Source organism: Rattus norvegicus, chromosome 11, assembly GCF_021556685.1.
Source record: "Rattus norvegicus strain SHRSP/BbbUtx chromosome 11, alternate assembly SHRSP_T2T, whole genome shotgun sequence".
Classification (NCBI taxonomy): domain Eukaryota; kingdom Metazoa; phylum Chordata; class Mammalia; order Rodentia; family Muridae; genus Rattus; species Rattus norvegicus.
The window spans coordinates 27126923-27137774 of record NC_141544.1 but is presented as its reverse complement, the minus strand read 5'-3'; the positions used below and the strand labels follow the sequence as shown (position 1 = coordinate 27137774).

Genomic DNA, 10852 nt, shown 5'->3' with positions numbered 1-10852 from the left:
AAGTCTAGTTCTCTTTTAGTTCATTGTGTTTCTTATCAAGCAGCTTTTTCTTATGGCATAAGGCATGGGAACATTCTATTCTTGATTCTAACATTATTACATCTCCCTAGCAAAGCAACCAAGACCATCTCTTAAAACGTTCTTCCTAAAATCATTTGAATTAAATCAGGAATTCTATAAAATCATCAGTTCCTCTAAACAGCATTAACTCAGATAAGTTTAGCTTTATGTTGATCTGCAGGAAATCTGAGCAACAGGGTGGGCTAATGCCCAGGGATTATTTTATGATTTAATAATGACAAGAGAGGCATATCAGGTGCAAGAAGCAATCCTACGATGAAGTTTCTTTAGAACCATGTCTCACAGATCACAGCCATCACAGACCACACAAAAGCAGTGGGCTGCATCCAGAAAGTCGCCTACTTGTCTTAGCCTCTCCTAGATGTCTCCTGACAGTTGTGCTTTATGTAGTAAATATATTTAGCATGATAGAGGTACTTAGATTTGAGTTCCACCCAAAAGAAGAACATCTGAGTTTTGTAACTGACATTTAATTTAAAAATAAAGTGAGAGATGTTATTTCAAAACTTAAATCAAATGATTTGAAAAAAATTGCATGTTTAAATGTAACGACATCGAAATTCTTATTTAAAATTTCTATGACTTTAAATTTATATTTAATTTTATTTTATACAATATCTATTAACCATATTCTTTCCCTACTTCCCAGCTCATAGATACATACATACATACATACATACATACATATGTACGTATATACATACATACATACATACATACATACATACATACATACATAGAGGAAAAACAACCTGTCAACAAAAACTTAAAAATAAAAGCTAGAGAACAAACTGAAAAAAAAATCAATAAGACAGAAATTACCAGAACAGAATCTGCCTCTCCTCAATTAAGTCCTTTTTCTATTCTCTTGGGCATAGGGGCTGCCCTGGAGTGTGATTCATATACCCAGTGACACTCCATTGGAGAAAACTGATTTTGGGTTTCCTGACAGGTAATAGTTACACAGAGGTTCTCGGTTAGGGGTGTGACCTTTTGTCTACTTGCCTGTCTCAACGGCCGGATTTTTCTCTGGCTTGAAACCATGCAGGTCTTATGCATGTAGTCGTAGTCTCTGTGAGTTCCAGTGTGTGTCAGTCCTGTTGTGTCTGGAAATGTGGTTTCACCAGAGCCACCACCCCTTCCTCTCTTATAATCTCTCCATCTCCTTTTATAGATACAGCCCTGATATTTGAGGGGAGGGACAATATAAAGACATCAGTTTAAGGGATGAGCATCCAAAGGTAGCTTACTCTGCACATCGTTCACTTGTGAATCTCTTTGTTAATTATAATCCACTTCATGAAGTTTTTCTGATAAGGGCTGAGTGGTAGTCTCCTTCATGTCTATAGCAAAATGTCATTTTTTTGCATTGTTACTTTAGCAGAAAAAGAGTAGTAGGATTTCCCTAGGTTCATGACATATCTAGTCTCACATTCCTGGCCATGCTACTAGTGTCAGTTATGAGTTCCATGTAATGAAGTGAATCTTAAATCCAATCCAAGTGTGGTTGTTTATCCTGTATCATTTATGACCTCTGTTGAACCAGTATAACTTTCAGTCAGGTTTCTGTTTTAGGTTGTCAAAAGTGAAACCCATGATTACTTTTCTCCTCCATAGTGTTAAAATTACCTTCCAATACCATAAATACTTGTCAATAGAGGTGAAGACAGTATATGGGTATCTGTTCAATATCTCCATGTTTAATATCAATAACTTGTTGTGTCTTCAGCAATATGACTTAAAATCAAGTGGTAGAAAATAGCTAATATCCTTGGCAACAAGTCGTAACATTTTGAGAAGATTATGGGTCCTCTTTGTCCAACAACTCAGAAAGGTATAACACATTTCTGGCACTTGATGTTTTAAGTGGTGACATAAGAGGCCTGTTGGTGAATATATGTCCCATTATAAACTGACTCTGAAAGCGAACATCTCAGCTAACTTAGCTAAAAGAACCACTTAAATATAGTCCATGAAAATTAGATGATTCATTGTAATACAGTGTCTAAATCTCATTAATGTTTCAGTATTTGTAGGACTAATAAATGACAGCACAATAGGAACAATAACCAAGTCGAGGAATTGAGTCTTGTACATGTTAACAAAAATTGGGCTAGCAACATTTAGACACAATAGGGAATTGTTTGTCCTGAAATATGGACAAAGATGTCAATTGTCTCAATGTGGGGACATTATGAGTCTAAGAGACATTATATGAACTGAAATGAGACACTCAAAAGAAAGACAAAGGATAATTAGATGTGTACATGGAATCCTTAAGTCGTCACTATAGAAACATAGAGTAAAATAGTAGCTATCAGAGAATGAAAGTAGGGACATTGTTGGTTAATGGACACAAAATTTCATAAAACAAAAGGAGTAAATTAAATGAAAGCATTCCTTTGACCTCACCTTTCTTGCCTTTGTATTCAGTAGCAGATTGCATCATGAAAAACATCAATGAAGTTATGAAAGCTCACTGGGGTTTTTTTTATCGAATGTCAAAATGAATTCTTGTGAGTTGTGATGATATGTATGCAAAGCATTTATTTTCGTCTCATCTTCTCTCTTACTAATTTGTCAAGTGAAAATGATTTTGAATGATGAACAGCATAGCATTCAATAAAAAATGCATAAAAGCACCATTTTGCTTCATAAAGTTGTATTATTAGGGACATTTTTTGAATATATAAAATGAATCCTTTTCAGTGATTTCTAAATTATCGTACTATTTAATATACTTCATTGATAGAAATCTCTCTGTCCACTTATATGAGTAATAGATAAGTATATGCTTAGGCTAGATACACAAAGTGACACTGAAAGCTATAACCAAAACTTAATGACTTAGATGAAATGTCCTGCTCCTTCACCCACCCACTCATTTAGAGTGACAGTTCTAGCAGATTGAACTTTGGTGGAGAGAAGTTTTCACCTCTTCTGATCATTTTCTTCAATATATGAACAAGAAACCCAGACAATACTATTTACACTTTACAAACATTACATTTAGTGTGGTTCTTGCTGGTAGCTTGGAACTACTAAATGCAGTGCTTATGGCTGAGCACCAGACATAAGAATTTTTCTCCTTTTGTCATTGATATTGGAGATGTAATACCTCATGTGTCTTGGACTTTTGCCATTGACACCAAGCTTTGTCTCTGTAAGTGTAAGTTTTTCTATGGGAAATCACATAAGGTCTTGGAAATAGGGAAAGAAGAACTAAGAGATTAGAATTAGATATGAAGAAACTGTTAATTATTTTATCAATGCAATCAATGATTTCATGGAATCTGAATAACTTCTTTATATAATCTAATGTGGAAACCATTTCATTATAATAACATAACAGGGCATGTTGGCACATCCCATTAACTGGCCAGGAGGAGGCAGGCAGATCTCTGATTTCAAGACCAGATTGGTCTACAAAGCTAGTTGTAGGTTAGCTAAGACAGAGAAATTCTGTTCCAGAAAATGAAATAGAGTAGTAATACAATGAGAGTGATAATGATGATGATTATGTCAGTGTTGATTAGCCCTTTGACAGACTGTAACATGATGCGATTTACTCTCTAGAGGTTCAGAGAAACATCATCTTTGGTTTCCAAAGGGAGGAGCTCTAGTACCCATCACCACAGTAACCATAAGCAGCTAAAGATTATTCAATATTTTTTATCATTCAAGGTTCTGAGCATCATGTTTTAAGATAATATTGATAAATGTTTGATTGAACCATGTCCTCCAATAGGATGTATTCAAGTCCTAAGCTTGTTGGATTTATTTGAGACTGAGATTTTTGATGAAATCTGGGGAAAGAAGAGGTGACCTTTACTAGGAAAGAACATACCAATTAGTTGTCCAGTGCCAAGGGCTCAGACCTGAAGAGATACTGCCAAGTAATTTCATATTGACTACATGATTGGGTCATAATTAGTAATAGTTACATATGTAGAAATGCAAATACATATACAATAATACGTAATAAGAAAAGAGGCCATGAATTTGAAGCTGAGTGTGTAGGGAACAGTAGAGAATGTGGAGGGAGGAAATGGAAGGGCAAGAAGTTATAATTATAATTTAATATAAATAAACTTTAAAAACAAAAGAAATAGATTATGGAAAAATAATATGGTACTAGAGTAGGGTTGGTCCTAAAGTCATGTATCTGATGCCTCTATCTTAAGAGAGAGAGAAACAAAGGCAAAAAAGACTGTTACATCACATAATAACGTGCACATAAATTTCGGCTTATATCTCAAACTGGTGGAAAATAAAGGACTACAGAGATGCCAGGGGCAATGGAGACAGAGGAAACTCCTCCCACACAGCCTTTGCAAGGATTCTTAGCTTGCCTTTGGGCTTCTCACTTCTTGAAACATAAATTAATTTCTCTGGCATTATCTCAATTATAGAAACTGTAGTAATGACACTATTCCAAAACTTACACAGTATGGCATTCATAAAATGAAGAAATGAAAAAGAAAGTTCAGTGTCATGATGCCAATGATTAATTACATCATACTCATTTCTTATGTGTTGACAGGGAGCTTGAAGAGAAAGGAAAATGAGTTCCGTTCTAGGAGCCTCAGCATGAAGGTTATGGTAGAATAGTTCGGTACTGGCTCCCCCAAATTTAGATATGTGTGTTTTCATCCCCATCACTGTTGCCTCACTAGAACTGCACTCTCCTGCTACCTATACAGTGTGCCAGCCTTTGCTGACTTCCTCTTGCTTATCCAGAGTGACTCAGTAGACCTCAGCCTTTTAGCCAGCCATACTTGCCTTTCCCCATGTGACCCGTTTCTTTTCTATGTTTCAATAAGCAAACAAAATAAATTTAATTCTCTTGATATAGGAGAGTAGTCTAAGGTCAAGGAAGCAATATGACTGGTGTCTTGGAGGCCTGATTTCTGCTGCCAACGTGGCACCTCCTGTTATAGTCTAGTTCATAGTGTTAAGTGTCCAAGTGCAACTAGCATTTCAGAAACCACAAAGGCATGTTGTGATCCAATACTGTCAGTGTTTTGCCTTCTGGATGCCTGTGTTATTTCTCCTGTTTTCTGTGAACTAAAAGCTTTCTAGGTCTTGTAAGCATGAACTCAGACTTCTCTCTAATCAACCATATTTTTTTCTATTCCTGTTCATGTTGCTTTCTGTTTGTCTGAGTCCATTGAATAAGATCATTGTTTCATGATCAGTTTTCGCATTAGCTCTAATTTTCTCTAATTCTCATTTGAACAGACAAGAATATTTAAGGATTTACTTAACATGTCAGCTTCAGGACTTAGGGAGATGGTTCAGTTTGTACATTGCCTGCCATCAAGTCCAATATCCTAAGTTCAATACACAGAATCCATGAAAAAGTAGATATGGTGTTCCACTCTTGTAAGCCCCTAGACTGAGGAGGTAGAATGTGGAAGGTCTCTTGGTTTCTCTGGGTCCTAGCCTGGCTGAATTGGCAAGTTCAAAGCCAGGAAAATACATAAAATACTATTTATTTTACATGGAAAATTAAATTATAAGATGTCCAACCTATTAAGGTCAGGGATTGCTAAAAGAGTAGAGTTCTGCATATCACTTTGCTGGTTAGTTTAAAAAACACTAAAATTATATATTAGATTATCTGTGATAGAATTTCTTAATCAACAAATATTTATTCTAAATTTAAACATATCAGATAAATAGAATAAATACAAATATCAAGTAGTATAACAATAAAAATTTTAAGCTAAATTTTGGATTGCATGTTTACATGAATTTTTATGATTAATAAATCCAGACAATTATTGCCAATAAATATAAGTAACAATGTCTATAAAAGAAATAAATTAAATTAACATAAATACTTTATATCATAATCAAGAATTGTTTAATAAAAATATAATTGTTTTAAGTTTCATGAAGATAATAAGGTTTTAAAAAAACCTAAATATAAATAAAATGATTACGGCTTTATTTATGAAACTGAATTAGATTTTATGACTTTTACGGCTTGTCCTGAGTGCACAGCTCTCAATATTTTATGTAATTACCAAATGTGAAGTCATATCATAATTCTCATAAGTACTTTCTAATAAAGCATTTGTCAATGAAGTAAATATGTAACTTGATTTCACGGAACAGACATTTTTTTTAACAGGGAGAAAATGTTAAATTGAATAACTACCCAGAATGAAAATGATCTTTCTGATTACCATTTTATTCAATATAGTAGAATCTTTAGAAACTGAAGTTAAAAGTAGAAATAGCAACTACCGTATAAGGAGCACTCAGTGCCGGACACAACATTAGGACTTTTATTAAGTGAATAAGTTATTTTATTTTGCTTTTTATTGGATAGTTTTTATTTACATTTCAAATGTTATCCTCTTTCCCCCACCCAAACACCCACCCCTTCATTCCTCCCCACCCTGACATTCCCCTATACTGAGGAGTCCAACCTTGGCATGACCAAGGGCTTCTCCTCCCTTTGGTGCCCAACAAGGCCATCCTCTGCTACATATGCACTTGGAGCCATGGGTCTGTCCATGTGTACTCTTTGGAAAGTGGTTCAGTCCCTGGGAGCTCTGGTTGTTCTTATGTGGTTGCAAACCCTTTCAGCTCCTTCAGTCCTTTCTCTAATTCCTCCAATTGGGGCCCCATTCTCAGATCGATGGTTGGCTGCAAGCATCTGTTTCTGTATTTGTCAGGCTCTGGCAGGGCCTCTCAGGAGACAGCTATATCAGGCTTCTGTCAGCATGTACTTCTTGGCATCAGCAATATTGGTGGGTTTGGTGGCTGTGTGTATATTCTAACAATATCCCTTACAATCTTAGTCAGGGTTCTCTAGAGTCACAGAACTTATGGGTAGTCTCTATATAGTAAGGGAATTGGTTGATGACTTACAGTCTGTAGTCCAACTCCCCAACAATGATCATCAGCAGCTGTGAATGGAAGTCCAAGGATCTAGCAGTGGCTCAGTCCCAAAAGGCAGGCAGGCAAAAAAGAGAGTCTCTTCCTTCTTCCAATGTCCTTACATAAGGAATGTGTTCCAACGACTTAGGGGTGATGCTTTTACATATAGGTTGCCCTTGGAAATTCACTTTCAACTCACTTTCTCCAGCCATCAGACTGTCTTAAGGACAGTATTTTTCTTCATGAAAGGAATGTGTTATTTATTTTGACTTCCTACTGAGAAAACCTAGAAGTTAGATAGACAGATGCCTGAATAGATTACCAAGCTACCCTGTGTTCTTTCCTTGGTGTATTTTACCAACAACTGGTACTGATGGACAGGCACATTAGCCTTGGCTGTGAGAGAAACAAAAATAAGACATAACTTTGGCTTTCCCTCTAGAAAATAATGAAGAATTAAGCAACAAATTTAGGGTTGTTTTTTTTTCTCTCTCTCTCTCTTTTCAGGAGTGTTCATGACTAATTCTCTACAGAACTGGCTGCCTGCTAGGCTTCTCCTCTCTCCTTGACCTTCTGTGCTAGCTTAGTAAACACATTGAATAGCTAATCTGCGTTCTGTGAACTCAGCTTTCTCTGTTGGGTTGTTTAAATAAGTGCTTTCTTTCATTTGTGCCTAATTACACTCTCTCTAAAAGACAATTTTGGATTGAGTTGTCGTCACACCTTCTCGCTTTCCCTATCTGCATCATGCCATTGTGCAGAGATCTTTGCAATGAAAGCTTTCCAAAAAAAGGGGGAAATAAAGTTCATTGTAGTGTTTTCATATTTTGGGATTATTTTCACTTATGCACAGCGCTCCTTTCTGAGTTACATGAGATATGTCCATTATTTCCAAAGCATCATATGTGCAGAGTGAAATGCTAACCTCCTCGAAATAAAGCTTGGTTTTAAGAATCTTTATTCTGGTTTTTCAAATACCCTCCAGCTTATTTTCTTGGTTGACTGTTGAAATGATTCAAATACCTTTGAATAACACCACAAACTCTGTACGAACTTTTCTTGTTATTCTGTACATTTACAGGTAAACCCTAAGCTTTTCTTTGTTCTATGTTAAGAAGTGTAAGACTGTATCCAACATCTATTCTCTTTCTAGCCTCATGTAACCTGTTGGCAATACAATAAGTTGGGAAACAAATATTGTCCTTGTACTTTTGTTATTTTATTTTTTATTGTATAAAGTGCTAAAAATGGAGTGGAAAACCCTCTCTGTCAAACTTTTACTCGTTTCTCTTTTTTTTTTAAGTAGGGAGCACAATTTATTGCAACTGTCACTTGCAGTGAAAAACACTAAACTGTTTTCAACGGAAGACGCCCACTGTCTCCATTCTTCACTTCCGTTCTCTTTCCTTCCAGCTTTCCCTAACAGGTTTATGTTGGTCAGTGACATGTGGAGCCGAGAGCTACAATGCATTAAAGTGAAAAAGTCCAGAATTTATGAAGCTACAAGAAGAAAGCAGGAGCTAAAAAAAATGTTAGATTTAGCTGCCTGCTTGGTCTTTGTTTGTTTGGGTCTTTCCTGCAATATATGTGCAACTTTAATAAGATTCCATCCCTTAGCATGGGAATTTTATTTTCTACAATTTACAACAAGTGAGGAATGGATATTCCATGCTCTGACTTTTGGCCCATAAATATAGACTTTGTGTTAGGAGGCTGAAATCAGGAGTCTAGGAGCAGAGAGAGCTGTAAGAAATCTCTCCTCCATTTTATATGCTGCAAATGTCTTCTTTCTCTCTCAGCATTGCCTCCTGACTCTGATGACATGGTTCTACTCAGGGGCAGGAATAGATCCTTTTCAGGAAGTTCACACAGTTCCTAGAAGCTTTCACCGAATAAAATGTAGCTTCTCATTATTGGAAAGATTATAGTAACGATATGTTCATTTATATAAGACTTTTAAAAAAATGTTTTCGTCAACTATGAACTTGGTATTTGCTCTTATTTTAAAATGTGCACGTTTTATTCTACACTTTCTTTCCTTTCTCTATTTCTTTCAATATGTGTAAATGAGGAATTTCCACAAATGAGGAAACCTCAGTAAAACATAGCAAGAAGAACACAGAAGTGCTTTTTAAAACTACATGTGGCAGGCCTGAAATTCAGATCCAACATTCTTAACATGACAAGTGCCCTGACCTAAAAAACAGAACTCACAAGAAACTTAAATATTGCTAGAAGGAAAGGCAAAATAATAATCTGCAAGGATTATTTCCATAAGTATTATTTCCATTATTTCCATAGGTAATTAGGCATGCAGTAGCTGGCTTTTGCTTAATCCTCCAGTCAAGCTCAGGTGTTCTCTTCTCATTTTAAAAGACCAAGTTTGATTCATTTTGTTTTTGTTTTTGCTATTAAAGAAACAAATATAAAAATCATAATATCGTTTTAAAATAAAAGTATGGGTTTTACTCTTAACAGAGTGGTACACAGGAAGAAATTATGTATGTATATGCACGTGTGTCTACATATTGTGCGATTTTTTTCCTTGCACCATTTAAAGGTTCACACAGTGTGACTGACAAGCTTGTTGCTATTGGTAGCCAAGAGGACATGTGAATGGATGTGTCTTCATCTTTTGGTGTAAGGTATATAAGTCTTTTTCTTTGTGTATCAGTATATGTATGTATGTTTATAATTGATTTACCAAGTGTGTGAATTGTTTCATCTCATAGTCTAGCTCCTCATTAGGTGAAATTAATAGGGAAAGGATTCAGCAAAAGTAAAGCAAGAATTTACATAAGTTTGAGATGTTTACTGTGAGCTAGAATTAAACTGGTGGCTTCATATTTGTCTATGTTACTGTTTTCAGTAGTAATATAGGTTAATACTTATTTTTAAATCTTAAAGGAGAAAATGTTTTTTCTCTTGAATGCCATAAAATAAAAATGGCAGAGTTTTGGTACCTAACCAATTTGATTTGGTGGCAATGAAAATTATTAACTAAATTATATTTCCATAACTCAGTTTGCATGATTATTGTATTTTTTATAAATAGGAGAACAGTAGACCATGGGACACTGACAAGAATAATTATTTGCAACTAGTATGGAATTCCCAGGAGGCCTGGCTTGAAATAACTTCTCTACAGTGCCCTTAGATGTGAGTTCCTTTATCCCCTCATTGGGGAATATTGTGTAAAACATCTGAAATGCAAAACCACCAATAATAATGTCATATAGGAAGAAATTAGACTAAGAGTCAAAAACAGGATAAAATCTAAGGGGTTCAAGACTATCTGTGAATTTCTAACTTAATGGTAGTGACAATTAAGTTGCTGAAAATTGAAACTAGCATTATGTGTGAGAAAGAAAAAGCCCGAGTTTAGGTTTCTCGTTTTACTTAAAATTATAGTAGATACAGAGACCCACAGCCAAACATTAGAAGGAACTTGGCAATCTTGTAAAAAATGGAGAGGAAAGAGAGGTCAAGAACACAGGAAAACCTACTAACCTGGGCTCATAGAGACTAAACTGCCAACCAGAGAATATACATGAGATAGACACCTGTCCCTGCATATATGGAACATTTGTACAGTTGGGTCTTCATGTGGGACCCCTAACAGCAGGAGTAGGGGTTGTCTCTGACTATGTTGCCTATCTGTGGATTTCTTTCCCATAACTGGGCTGTCTCTTCTAGTGTCAATTAAATAAGATGTGCATAGTCTTACCTCAACTTGATATGTAAGGCCTGGTTATATCCATGGGAAGACTCCCATTTTCTGAAGAGAAAGTGAGGAATGGTGGATAGACAGGCAAGAAGAGGAGAGGGAGGGACTAGGAGGGGAGGAAGAAAGAGAAACTGCAGTCAGAAAGTAAAA

The 10852-nt window shown here is 35.7% G+C and overlaps 1 protein-coding gene across 30 annotated transcripts in view; it reads left to right on the top strand.

Annotated features, from left to right (window-relative positions):
- Nucleotides 1-10852, top strand: part of Robo2 (roundabout guidance receptor 2) — a 1571587-nt gene that overhangs the window by 573714 nt on the left and 987021 nt on the right. The gene's annotated exons all lie outside the window — the stretch shown is intronic.